Source organism: Danio rerio, chromosome 1, assembly GCF_052040795.2.
Source record: "Danio rerio strain M-AB ecotype USA chromosome 1, GRCz13ab, whole genome shotgun sequence".
Lineage (NCBI taxonomy): Eukaryota > Metazoa > Chordata > Actinopteri > Cypriniformes > Danionidae > Danio > Danio rerio.
Window position 1 is genome coordinate 51,712,501 of NC_141021.1, and position 13,514 is coordinate 51,726,014.

The window sequence follows — 13,514 nt, forward strand, 5'->3', positions numbered from 1 at the left end:
CAGTCTCAGCATCCTTGCTACTGATAAAGGGACGCAGTTGGGAAATGCGACGTAAATGAAAGAGTGCAGATTTAATAACAGATTTGATGTGAGACTAAAAAGAGAGAGTGTGGAGTCGAATATTACACCTAATTTTTTTACAGAAGAAGATGTTTTAATGTCGGAGCCAGCAATCTCACTGGAGAAACTTGTGGAAATATTGCTGGCCACTGAGCAAACTGGTAACATCAGGAAAGCCGTCCATTCGGAGGCAAGCGCTCAGCTAGTCAGCGAGAAATGGAACGTCATCATACCGCCCCCCCACATAGCAAAATTTCTCTGGCCCAGCTCTGGCCCACACAATCAGGTTTTGCTTGGCCCACATGCCGCAGTGAATTACGGTACATGACTGGACCAAATCTGGCTTCCAGACAAGGGCCAAACACGGACCATATCTGGGCCAAGTCTCAGCCAAGTTAATAACTCATAACTGGGCCTGAACTGGGCCAGATAGGTTGGTGTGTCACGATTGCAATGAAATTGATAAACCCATGGAGTGATGCGCTTTAGGCACACTATGGGCACGCTTTTTCTCAAAGTGACCTGATTGGTAGAATTTTTTTTCTTTACTCAAAAATGATTTTAGCGTATTTTAAATGTGGGTCAAGACTGGCCAAACTCACATGGCCCACTTATCAAATTTTTAAATCTGGGCCAAATACTACGTTTTTCATCTGGCCCAAATCTTGTGTGCCGCCTTAAAGACGGTGCCACCTCTGCCAAACCCGGGCCATGTTTGGCCCACATGCTGTATGCCAGTGCCGGATGAATGCCTGCTGTGCCAGCTTTATGCCAAATCTGGGCCAGAATTCTTTGCTACTAGGGCCCATATCATTCGTTTTAAAGATGAAATGCAGCCATACGCACTTCTGGCTCCATAATTTGCGTTCTTCAGAAATGTATATAGGGCTACATTTTCAGAATGAGCCTATGTTGTGTTTAAGTGTTTTTTGAAAATTCTTTGCTCACCAAGATTACATTACTCTAAAACAGAACTAAAATAATAATACAGTAATAATACATGATGATGAACAATGTTGACATAAAGTCACACATGACATGTGCATGGACATACAATTGTTCCGACTATCAAAATTCAGCCTGCTTTTTAAGCACTGAAACTTGCGAGTTCAAACTAATGAGCATCCCTGAAGTCCTCTAGTCTATGTGGAGCAAACGCCTGGTATGTTTCCCTCAAAATCCCTTATTCTTTTCAAATAAAGAATGACAGAAATACACATATTGGATGCCAAGGGAGAAAGTAAATTGTTAGGAAATGATCATTCTGGAAGTCATTTACTGTAATCCTTTAAACGCTCCATCTGAGTATTTTCACTGACCTGATTGTCCATTTCTACTGTATATGACCACAGTGGCTACTATGTAGATATTGCACAAGTATATTTCTAGAGAAAGTATATTCCCTCCTAAATCAGGTGCATTATAAACATCTGACAAAATCCAGTGATTCAGTATCCAAGCAGATCCCATTTAGCGGTGTAATGACGCACGGCTCATGAATCTTCTGCTGTCTGACATGTTGAGGCCCAAACCTCATAATTAACCCGTCTGCCAGAAGATGCACTTGGGTTTTAAGGGTGATTTGCTGTCATTTCCTTTTCGGTTTTGTTTAATGCTAAATGCCTGGGGATATATTTAGTCCAGAATCAGATTTCCATTCGTTAATCCTTTTGTGTTACTGTTATTATTATCATCTTTATCATTAGCTTGATAGCCTAGCAAGGGGCGATTATAGGATTTTTGTTTTAGGGGGGCTAAATTAGAGATAAATAGCTAGGAGGGGGTTAGCGATAAAAGAGATAAAAGTTATTTGTGTGTGTGTGGGGGGGGGGGGGGCGGCTTAGAGAGAGAGTTGGCTCAACTTATAAAACATGAATTATTTTGAGTTTTACTTATTTAGAAAAGTAAAAAAAAAATGTAAGTGAAGTTTTTAACTGACTCCATTAAGTTTAGCTAACTAAAGGGAAGTTTAAAAACTGACTCCATTAAGTTTAGATAACTAAAGTGAATATTTTAAACTGACTCCATTAAGTTTAGCTAACTAAAGGGAATATTTTAAACTGACTCCATTAAGTTTAGCTAACTAAAGGGAATATTTTAAACTGACTCCATTAAGTTTAGCTAACTAAAGTGAATATTTTAAAGTGACTCCATTAAGTTTAGCTAACTAAAATGAAGTTTTAAAACTGACTCCATTAAGTTTAGCTAACTAACGTGATTTTTTTTAACTGACTCCATTAAGTTTAGCTAACTAAAGGGAATATTTTAAACTGACTTCATTAAGTTTAGCTAACTAAAGTGACATTTTTAAAACTGAATCTAATGGTTTTAGGCCATGTCCATATGTACACTGGTATTTTTATAAACTGAGTTTTCCCTGCTTTCGTTTTTTTTATCTGTCTACGTGAAAACGCAAAAACACACTGTAATGGATGTAATGGGCATGTTGAACGAAGAGGTGTTGATAATGATACTTTCATACTGAGTTTATCAAACGGAAATTAGGTATATATCACAAGTTAATTACATTACGTGACTACAGGGGCAGATTACCATCCCATGGTTGAACAATACGGAATACGCAATTCATTTCCCCCGAATGCGCAGAATTTGCCTCATTCTCGTCTTCAGTGTTTAGAGTGTAATTCACCCTGGCCGAAGTTTTCAGAAAGTTGTGGTTTCAGTCACCTAATGCTGTGTTTTCGTGTGGACAAACAGCCAAACCACTAAAAAAGAGTGTGGTTTTGAAAAAAGCCCTGTTCATGTGTACAGGGTCTTAGCAAACTAAAGTGAGGATTTCAAAACTTTATTTTGCTAAACTTATTGTTTTAGTTAGCTGAACTTTTCCAAATAAGCACAACTCAAAAATGTCCATAGAAATTTTAGACAGACTTGATTTTTTTGTGTGTTTGTCTTCAACTTAATTAGCAAGCTATGTTTTTTTTTCTCTCAAAATCTAATATCTGTCATCATTATTTAAATCTTTGTTTTTTTTTTCAAACCTGTACCTTGCGAAATGTAAATTTGTATGTCTTGTTTTACTGAAAAATGTAAATAATTGATGATGTTTATATATTTGCTATATATGGAAATGATGCTATTGGAAGTATTATTCACTTTAAATTAAGTTTTGAATTGTTTTTGGGTTTAAGTTTAAACTTGATTAATTTTGATAGCTTTTTATTCTCAGTATCTTCGTTTTTAATTTCAAGTAAAAGCATGTTGATTTAAAGGGGGCTGTATGTAAACCTTTCATTTACAAACCACCTTTCATTGCCAAAAGATTTCATCATTTAAGGGAAACCACATGGAATGTTTGTGGCAACGTCCACCAGTGATCGTTGGTGCAAGATTCAAAGGATGCTATGAGAAAGCATGATGAGTAAGTTGTTGTTTTGACATTCTTCTTTTCTACATAATGGATGAAGCAAAAGACAGAATGCAGAGAGAGCACGTGTCCTTAATTGCAGTAATTGTCACTTCCACTGTATGCTCCATTTTGTTTTCACAAGACTAGTTTCTTGAAGAAACACGATGCTGAAGACTGGAGTAATGATGCTGAAAATCCTGCTTCACATAATGCATCACATAATAAATTACATTTTAAAAATATATTTAAATAGAAAACAGTTCATTTAAATTAAAGTAGAATTTTGCATTATTTCTGTTTTATTGTAATGTAATCTTGTAATATTAAAGTCCCTATAAAGGCTGATTTATACTTCTGTGTCAAGTGCACACGTATGATCTGGTGCAGCCTTCACATTGTCACATAGCCCTCGCCATGTCTGATGCCGACGCTGATGCACAACTCTCGAAAAATGGAACTACACGTCGCAACAATGTGTAGCGCAAGTTCTGTGATTGGTCAGCTTGGTAGCTGTGATTAGTGTGGGCGGTGCTGATAGCCGCAAGCCCGATGGAGCGAGTGTTTACAAGTGTCGAGTCCTGTAAAGGAGCTCCGTATGGAAACTTTAGTTTTGAGTTTACCGTATGATTAATGTTGTTGCATGTCCCCAGTTCTCGCCTCTGAATGAGCGAGTTTTAGCTACTTTTACATTAAGGTAGCATTCAGAAAAAAAACAAAACACCCACAAAGAAACTCAGGAACATAGCCTACTGCCAGCTAGCATTTCGAAAGTGTTATTGCAGAGCAACACAAACAGCATGCAGAAGTATAAATGCACAGCTATGCGCAAGGCAGACAAAGTGGGTCACACCAATCACTCAAGGCAAAAGTATAATCCAGCCTTAAGTCAAGTCATTTTACTCGGCGGCCATCTTTTAAATGCCTCTCAGGCATTCTGACTGCATGGGAAAACATCAAATTCTCCAAAACTGTTTACCAGGCTTACGATTACATTACATATTTGGAATCACCAATAAAATTAAACAACAACCATCTCATTAGTTTCATTTCGAAATCATTAATTCGGAATCATTCAAATCAAATCTGCATATTTTCAAGTTGCCTGGCTAATGTGCAGTCGAAAGGAACAAGATCACGACACCAACCTCATTTATGACCGTGTTACATGTGATCATCTTCTGAATAATGCTTCATCAGATCGCACACGTCTTCTGAAGTAATTCACAACTTGGTCTTGATGACGTATCTCCTCCAGGAATGACAGCAACTCTTTGTTTACATGTTTTCAGGCGTTCAGGTAGTTGCTGTCATGTGATGTGCATTTTAAAGGATGAACTTACCTCATGTCAAATAAGTTTAGTTTCTAAACATTCGAATCAAACAAAATCTGCAGTTTTTCAGGTTGCCTCAGTTAATGCGCATGCTCACTCAAAAGTAACGAGATCACGACACCAACCTCACCAATGACCGTGTTACACATAATCATCCTCTGAATAATGTCTGATCACACTAGTCTTCTAAAGTAAACTTTGTCTTAATTTTTTTTTCTCTTAAAATGAAATGTCTGTCATCATTATTTAAATCTTAGTTTGTTTTAAACCTGTTCATTGCAAAACATGTAAGTTTCTATGTCTTGTTTGACTGAAACAGTCTCAAATGAATATATGATATATGATATATATACTGTATATATATATATATATATATATATATATATATATATATATATATATATATATATATATATATATATATGGAAGTAATGCCATCGGTAGTAGTATTCACTTTGAATTAAGTTTTGAATTGTTCTTGATTTTAAGTATAAACTTGCTTAATTTTGATCGCTTACTGGGCTTTTTCAAAATATGTTTGTATACTATTTTTATATTATAGTTGGGTCATCTAAAAGCAAAAATTTCACGCCTTTTGTTAAATATATTTTTCATGTCTGTGAAGAAAGTATTTGCAGAAATTTCAATGTGTTTGTTGACTACAAAACCTGTCATAAAAGCACACGTCTGGTCCAAGCTCATCGCCTCGAGAATTATCAGTCTATAGCGATTGATGATTGGCTCCTGTCCTGGAGGGCAGGACTCAATATTGTACTCAATAGTCTTTGATATGTAATCTTGGAGAGCAGAAGCTTTTCAAAACACTTAAACACTATGCAAATCATCCATCATTGTGTATTATACAATACACAAATTTTCCATTTAAAATCCAGCAGGTAATAAAACATTTGTCTATTATAGGAAGATGTGGTGTGCTGCAGTTAAAGATCTAAACTGGTTCGGTAAAACGTGTTCAGTTAAGGTAGATGATTTTTTTTAGCTTTATACAGGATGTGCCTGTTAAATGAATGATTAGGAGAAAAATGCATTGCTCAGTTATAGGCATAGGTCACCTAAAAAATTCAAATGTGCTGTTAATATATTCACCCTATGGCTGACCAAAATGTAAGACTCCTTTTTCTTTAGTAGAACAATAAACCATACTGAAACTGTGGTCTGTGGTGATTCATATACAGGCGAAAACAAAATTAATATCCCATGGAGCTAATCGATGTTTTATTTCGATGAGTTTATTTAGCAAATGTAAATTTTTTGGGTGAACCATCCCTTTAATTGTTCTGTTAGGTTGAATAGTTTGAGATAATAAGTAGTTATAAGACTTGTACATATCATAGCTGGCCTAATTGCATAGGTAGACACATCTGTTACTTTAAAAACTCCTACTTTTCTGCAGTGTCACTCTGAAACCAGCAAAAAAACAACACTGCAAATAAGATCAAGATTCCCAGAACGTGAATGGAAAAGGAAAGTAAGTCAGAGCCACATTATAATCAGGGTCTGGGAAGCCTGACATCCATCAGACATACTCAGGAAGTCATGATCAACTCACTCGTCCAGTATGCAGGATGGTTTTCTCTGTGTGGCCCAAAAATCCCCTTACAGAAATCCTCAAGAACTTGTGTATATTGGCTGATAATATTAAAACTGTAGAAGTATAAAGACAACAGAACGTTTTGTTGAGCATTTAGCACAGCAAGCAACTTGCTGTTCCCCTTCGGTTGGGGAACTTCAGTGCCATGAATGGGAGGATTCGGATCAGAAGCCGCTTATCTGGAGAGTATTGAACGGGCCAATGAATGAAATTAATTGGCAGCGTAAGCTTGCGCAGGTGTGCGACATCTGCAATTATCTCAGCATATAAGCACACCTGAAGCCAGCAGACGCCATCCTTTTCGCTTCAGATCCTTTCTGAGTGAGTCGATGAGGGTTCCTCTTGCTGATCAGCACTTCAGAGCGAACGAGTGTGTCTCCCGGTCCAGAGTGGGTCTTCGCGGTGGCAGACGGTCGAGCTGGGTTACTCCCTTGCCTGCGGTTCTTTGGGTCCGGTCCTCCAGAGCGGTGCGTATAGTTGCAACTTTCCTAAAAGAGCAACACAGTCGTGCAGCACGTCCTTTTCAGGATGGCGCTCCGACTGTGCGTTTCTGGATGCGGGGGTTTCCTGTCTCCGGATGATGGACACGATCACTGCATTGCATGTTTGGGGGTCCAGCATGTTAATGCGGTGCTCGCGGGCGGTTCATGTCGTCATTGCGATGCCATGACCGTTGCACAGCTAAGATCGCGGCTAACTTTCGCAAGAGAGCGAGCCACCCCAGTTGCCTCCTGTTCTAAAAAAGCAGCGGGCGCTCGGGCAGATCTGAGGGTTTCAGCGGGAGCTAATCCGCCGCCCACGGGCTCGCGGACCTCTCGCTCCTCACGGCGCTCCATCCAAGCTTCGGGTGGTGAGAGTGATCCGTCTAACCAGATGGTAGCTCTCACACTCGCTGACACCGGAGATCAGATGTCCTCCGCGGCATCGGAGGGTGGGCTTTCACTGTCCGACGAAGATCCGGACCCGCTCGCCCCCTCCGGGCAGGTGAGCGCTGTCAAATCGGATCCTGAAGCGGACATGTTAGCCGTGCTTTCCCGGGCTGCTTCGGCCGTGGGGTTGGAGATGGTTTATCCCCCAGCTCCGCGGCCGGACCGACTAGATGGGTGCTACGTAGAGGACCAGAAGGCGAAGCCTTCGAAGCCTCTCGTCCCCTTCTTCCCGGAAGTGCACAGTAGGCTCACGCAGTCCTGGAGGGCACCTTTCTCTGCCCGTGCTGCGAGTGCCTCCGCCCTCACCGCCCTTGACGGCGGAGCTGCCAGGGGGTATGAGGCGATCCCGTCAGTGGAGCGCGCTATCGCGGTCAGTCTTTGTCCGCGCGGCGCCTCTACGTGGCGGGGTTTGCCCCGCCTCCCGTCCAAAGCCTGTAGGTTGTCTGCCTCCCTCGGAGCCAGAGCTTATAAGGCTGCGGGCCAGGCTGCTTCTGCTTTGCACGCGATGGCCACCTACCAGCGCTACCAAGCGCAGGCGCTGGCCGAGCTGCACGAGGGCGGGTCCAACCCAAGCTTATTACATGAGCTGCGCACCGCGACCGACTATGCTCTTCGGACTACTAAGTCCGCCGCGTGTGCGCTGGGGAGGACGATGTCCACACTTGTGGTTCAGGAACGCCACCTCTGGCTAAACCTGGCCGATATGCGCGACGTTGACAAAGTTCGCTTTCTTGACTCGCCCATATCCCAGGCTGGCCTGTTCGGCGACACCGTCGGTGAATTCACCCAGGAATTCAAGGCGGTGAAAGAGCAGTCGGATGCGATGGGCAATGTCATCTATCGGCGTGGCCGTAAGCCCGCTCCGCCCGCCGAGCCATCCACCTCCGCTGTTCCTCGCCGAGGGCGCCCGCCAACGAGTGCTGCCCCGCCTGCGCCTCCGGCCAAGCGGGCGCGGCGTTCACCTCGAAAGCAGGCAGCCCCTCCTGCCCAGGGCGCCGTTAAGTCCGGTAAACGGACCGCGAAGCGTCCCTGAGACAGGCCATCCGGAGAAGAGGAAACTTGCTCTTTCCCCGCTGGAGGGCGGGGCCCCGATAACAACGGTACTTTTCAGTGCCACCAAAACATCAGTAAAAGAGCACTTTTTCCCTTCCCCGGATGTGACTGCACGAGTTCTGCCAGTCCGGGACGCGCTGCCTTCCGGCTCGCAGACTCTACGTGCTTCGCCAGTGGCTCACGAGCGCTGGGGGGACGGTCTCCCTTCCCTCAGCCCTCCAGCCCCCTCTCCGGAGTCAGGGTGCGGAGCCAGAGCGAATCGCTCTCCTCCAGCTTTTCCGCGGGACCCTCGTGCTTCCCGGATCAGCACACCCACTCCGCGCTGCCCCACCGCTGGTACGTCAGCGATTGTAGCGATGACTCCATTAGCGAGGGCTCTGCCTGCCTGGTTAGCGCGGGCCAGCCCCTCGCGGTGGCTCATACGCACAATCAGACTCGGTTACGCGATTCAGTTCGCGAAACGGCCCCCCAAGTTTACGGGCGTGTATTTCTCCAGGGTCAACCCCCTGTCCGCCCCTGTCTTGCGAGAGGAGATTGCTGCCCTCCTGACGAAGGGTGCAATCGAGCCGGTTCCTCCAGCCGAGATGGAGAGTGGGTTTTACAGCCCATACTTCATCGTACCCAAAAAGAGCGGTGGGTCACGGCCAATCCTAGATCTGCGCGTTTTGAACCGCTGTCTGCACAAGCTGCCGTTCAGAATGCTCACGCAGAGGCGCATTCTCCAATGCGTTCGTCCTCGGGATTGGTTTGCAGCCATAGACCTGAAGGACGCGTATTTCCATGTCTCCATTCTTCCACGCCACCGCCAATTTCTGCGGTTTGCGTTCGAGGGTCGAGCGTGGCAGTACAAGGTCCTCCCCTTCGGGCTCTCTCTGTCTCCGCGGGTCTTCACCAAACTCGCGGAGGGTGCCCTAGCGCCCCTTCGGCTCGCGGGCATTCGCATACTCGGTTATCTCGACGACTGGCTGATTTTAGCCCACTCGCGGGAGCAATTGATTATGCACAGGGACGAGGTGCTTCGGCATCTCCGCCTACTGGGGCTTCAGGTCAACCGAGAAAAGAGCAAACTCGCCCCCGTGCAGAGGATTTCTTTTCTCGGGATGGAGCTGGACTCGATCACCATGGTAGCGCACCTCTCCGAGGAACGCGCTCGCCTGTTGCTGAACTGTCTGAGGGAGCTCGACAGCAAACTAGTGGTCCCACTGAAGTTCTTTCAGAGGCTCCTGGGGCATATGGCATCCGCAGCCGCCGTCACGCCGCTCGGGTTGCTCCATATGAGACCACTTCAGCACTGGCTTCACGATCGGGTCCCCAGACGCGCATGGCACGCGGGCACACACCGGGTCTCGGTTACTGCGCTGTGTCGCCGCGCCCTCAGCCCTTGGAACGACCCCTCGTTCCTACAGGCCGGTGTGCCTCTGGGACAGGCGTCCAGCCATGTTGTTGTTTCAACAGACGCTTCCAACACGGGTTGGGGGGCCGTGTGTCGCGGGCATGCGGCTGCGGGCCTCTGGAAGGGTGCCCAGCTGCATTGGCATATCAATCGCCTAGAGCTGTTGGCAGTGTTCCTCGCTCTCCACCGCTTTTTACCGGTGCTGGAGCGGCAACACGTGCTGGTCAGGACGGACAGTACGGCGGCGGCGGTGTATATCAACCGCATGGGGGGTATGCGCTCTCGCCGCATGTCTCAGCTCGCCCGCCGTCTGCTCCTCTGGAGTCACCCGCGGCTGAAATCGCTGCGCCATTCACGTCCCAGGCACGCTCAATCGTGCAGCCGATGCGCTCTCACGACAGCTGTTACGCCCTGGAGAATGGAGACTCCACCCCGAGTCTGTTCAGCTGATATGGGCGCGATTCGGGGAGGCCCAGATCGATCTGTTTGCTTCCCCCGAGAACGCTCACTGCCAGTTGTTTTTTTCCCTGACCGAGGGCTCTCTCGGCACGGATGCACTGGCCCACAGCTGGCCTCGGGGCATGCGCAAGTATGCGTTTCCCCCAGTGAGCCTGCTCGCGCAGTTTCTGTGCAAGGTCAGGGAGGACGAGGAACAGGTTCTGCTAGTTGCGCCCCTTTGGCCCAACCGGACCTGGATATCAGAGCTCTCACTCCTCGCGACGGCCCTCCCCTGGCGGATCCCTTTGAGAGAGGACCTACTCTCTCAGGGACAGGGCACCATCTGGCACCCTCGCCCCGATCTTTGGAACCTCCACGTGTGGTCCCTAGACGCGAGGAAGACTTAGGTAACCTACCGACTGCGGTGGTTAATACCATCACTCAGGCTAGAGCCCCCTCCACGAGGCGCGCCTACGCCCTGAAGTGGAGTCTATTCACTGAATGGTGCGTCTCTCGCAGAGAAGACCCCCGAAATTGCCAGATTAGTGTTGTGCTCTCTTTCCTTCAAGAGAAGTTGGACAGCAGGCTGTCGCCCTCCACTCTCAAGGTTTACGTGGCCGCCATCTCCGCTTATCATAGCGCGGTAGCTGGCGGCACCGTGGGAAAGCATAACCTGGTCATCCAGTTCCTTAGGGGTGCTAGGCGAATTAATCCATCTCGCCCCCCTCTCATGCCCTCTTGGGATCTCGCCCTCGTTCTCACGAGTCTGCGATCCGATCCCTTTGAGCCACTCGAATCAGTATCTCTAAGATTTCTGTCCCTGAAGACAGCTCTGCTGGTTGCGTTGGCCTCCATCAAGAGGGTCGGGGACCTGGAGGCATTTTCGGTCAGTGACTCGTGCCTGGAATTCGGGCCGGATTACTCTCACGTTATCCTGAGACCCCGCCCCGGTTATGTGCCCAAGGTTCCTACCACCCCCTTTAGAGATCAGGTAGTGAACCTGCAAGCGCTGCCCCCGGAGGAGGCAGACCCAGCCCTTTCTTTACTTTGTCCAGTTCGCGCTCTGCGCATTTATGTGGACCGTACTCAGAATTTTAGATCATCTGAGCAGCTCTTTGTCTGTTATGGCGGTCGGCAGCAGGGAAGTGCCGTATCGAAACAAAGATTATCCCACTGGATTGTGGATGCCATTTCACTCGCTTATTCGAGTCGAGGTCAGCCGTGTCCCCCGGGAGTACGTGCACACTCCACTCGGAGCGTTGCATCCTCTTGGGCGCGTGCACGCGGCGCCTCTCTAACAGACATCTGTAGAGCTGCGGGCTGGGCGACACCCAACACATTTGCAAGGTTTTACAATCTGCGAGTGGAGCCGGTTTCCTCAAGGGTATTAGGTAACCCTTTGGTGATTGAGGAGACAACTCGGTAGGGTGTTGAAACACGCTTGCTGCGCCATTCTCCCTAACACGGAGGTACGTGTGCCTTTTTTATCTGTCAGTAAAGTTCCCCGTCAGGTGAGCCCTGCAGATTCCTCCGTGGCCCCCAGCACTGACTCAGCGGAGGAGTCACTTGCTGGCCCACTACGTTGTAGGTCTGCCCGCTGGTCAGCCCGCGTTTTGGGTATAGGTGCCTGCTATGCGTGATCCCCACTAGGCGATCCCATATGCTTATTCCGCCACGGTTAAGTCCCCCCCTGGGCGGACCCGTGTCTTCCCTCTCCGCTAACCACTCTTTGCTATGCGTACTCCCCCTTTTTAGGGCTAGTCCATAGGTAAATTCTGCCATCTATCCCCCCCTTGGGTAACGGATGGCCTCCGCAGCGTCCTCCCTATCGGGATTGCACGCTTCCCAACGTACTGTCGTATTTCCTAGAATTATCTAGATGCTCACGACTTCCCAAAAAATATATCTAAATCCGTAAAACTTCTGTTGAAGTAGGATAAATTAGGGCCAGGGACACGTTGGAGGACCGCGCCCCCCATGATGTGGGTGCGTCACGCTTGCTTGACTATCTCCTCATCGGGGGTGTTGGTAAGGTGCAGTCATTATGGCGCTTTCCATATTCTCCCATTCATGGCACTGAAGTTCCCCAACCGAAGGGGAACGTTCGAGGTTACAGAAGTAACCCTTCGTTCCCCGAGGAGGGGAACGGAAGTGCCATATTCCGTCGCCATAATGACTGTCCCTTAGCTGTTTGAAAGTCTCTTCAGCTTAAAAGGATGGCGTCTGCTGGCTTCAGGTGTGCTTATATGCTGAGATAATTGCAGATGTCGCACACCTGCGCAAGCTTACGCTGCCAATTAATTTCATTCATTGGCCCGTTCAATACTCTCCAGATAAGCGGCTTCTGATCCGAATCCTCCCATTCATGGCACTTCCGTTCCCCTCCTCGGGGAACGAAGGGTTACTTCTGTAACCTCGAACGTTCTATCTACTCTTGGAACTGAGTGCTCTTAACATTAATTAGCATTGCTTGCTAACATCTTTCTATCACGTTTTGATATTTTGCTAATAATAATTATAGTGACTTACTAAAACATCTGTATAATGTTTTATTAATATGAATTAACATTGCTTGCTAACATCTTTCTAGCATGTTTTAATACTGTGATAATTTGAATAAACATTGCTTGCCAGCTTGTTTTAATATTTTGCTAAAATGAATTAACATGACTGACTAACAATTTTCTAGCGTATTTTAATATTTCTTTATAATTTTAGCTAATATTGTTTGCTAACAACTTTCTAGCATGGTTTAATATTTTGATCAGATAAACTAACAATGCTTGTTAACATGTTTCTGCAATGTTTAATATTTTGCTAATATAAATTAACATGACTTGCTAACATCTTTCTATCATGTTTTAATGTCTCTTTATAGTTGTAACTAATGTTGTTTGCTAACATCTTGCTGGCATGTTTTAATATTTTGGTCATTTAAATCAATATAGCTTTGCATATTAACACAATGATATGTTGCTAGCATGCACAAATTAACATGTTTTCTAGCATTTTCTAACATTTTTGAAGTTAGCATAAAGCAATCAGTCTTTCCTTTTCTCTCATTTTGGAGTACAAAGGGCCACAGAGGAGTTTATTGTGAAATAACTTGGCTGTCTAACTGTTCTCTCTGCTCTTGGAACTTTCTGTTCTGTGACTTTAACGTTAATCAACATGACATGCTAACATGTTTCTAGATTTGTTTTAATATTTCGCTAATTAATTAAAATTAGGTTACTAACATGTTTGTAGCATGATTTAATATTTTGATTATGTAAATTAACATGACTTGCTAACATATTTCTAGCATGTTTTAAAATTTTGATCAGTT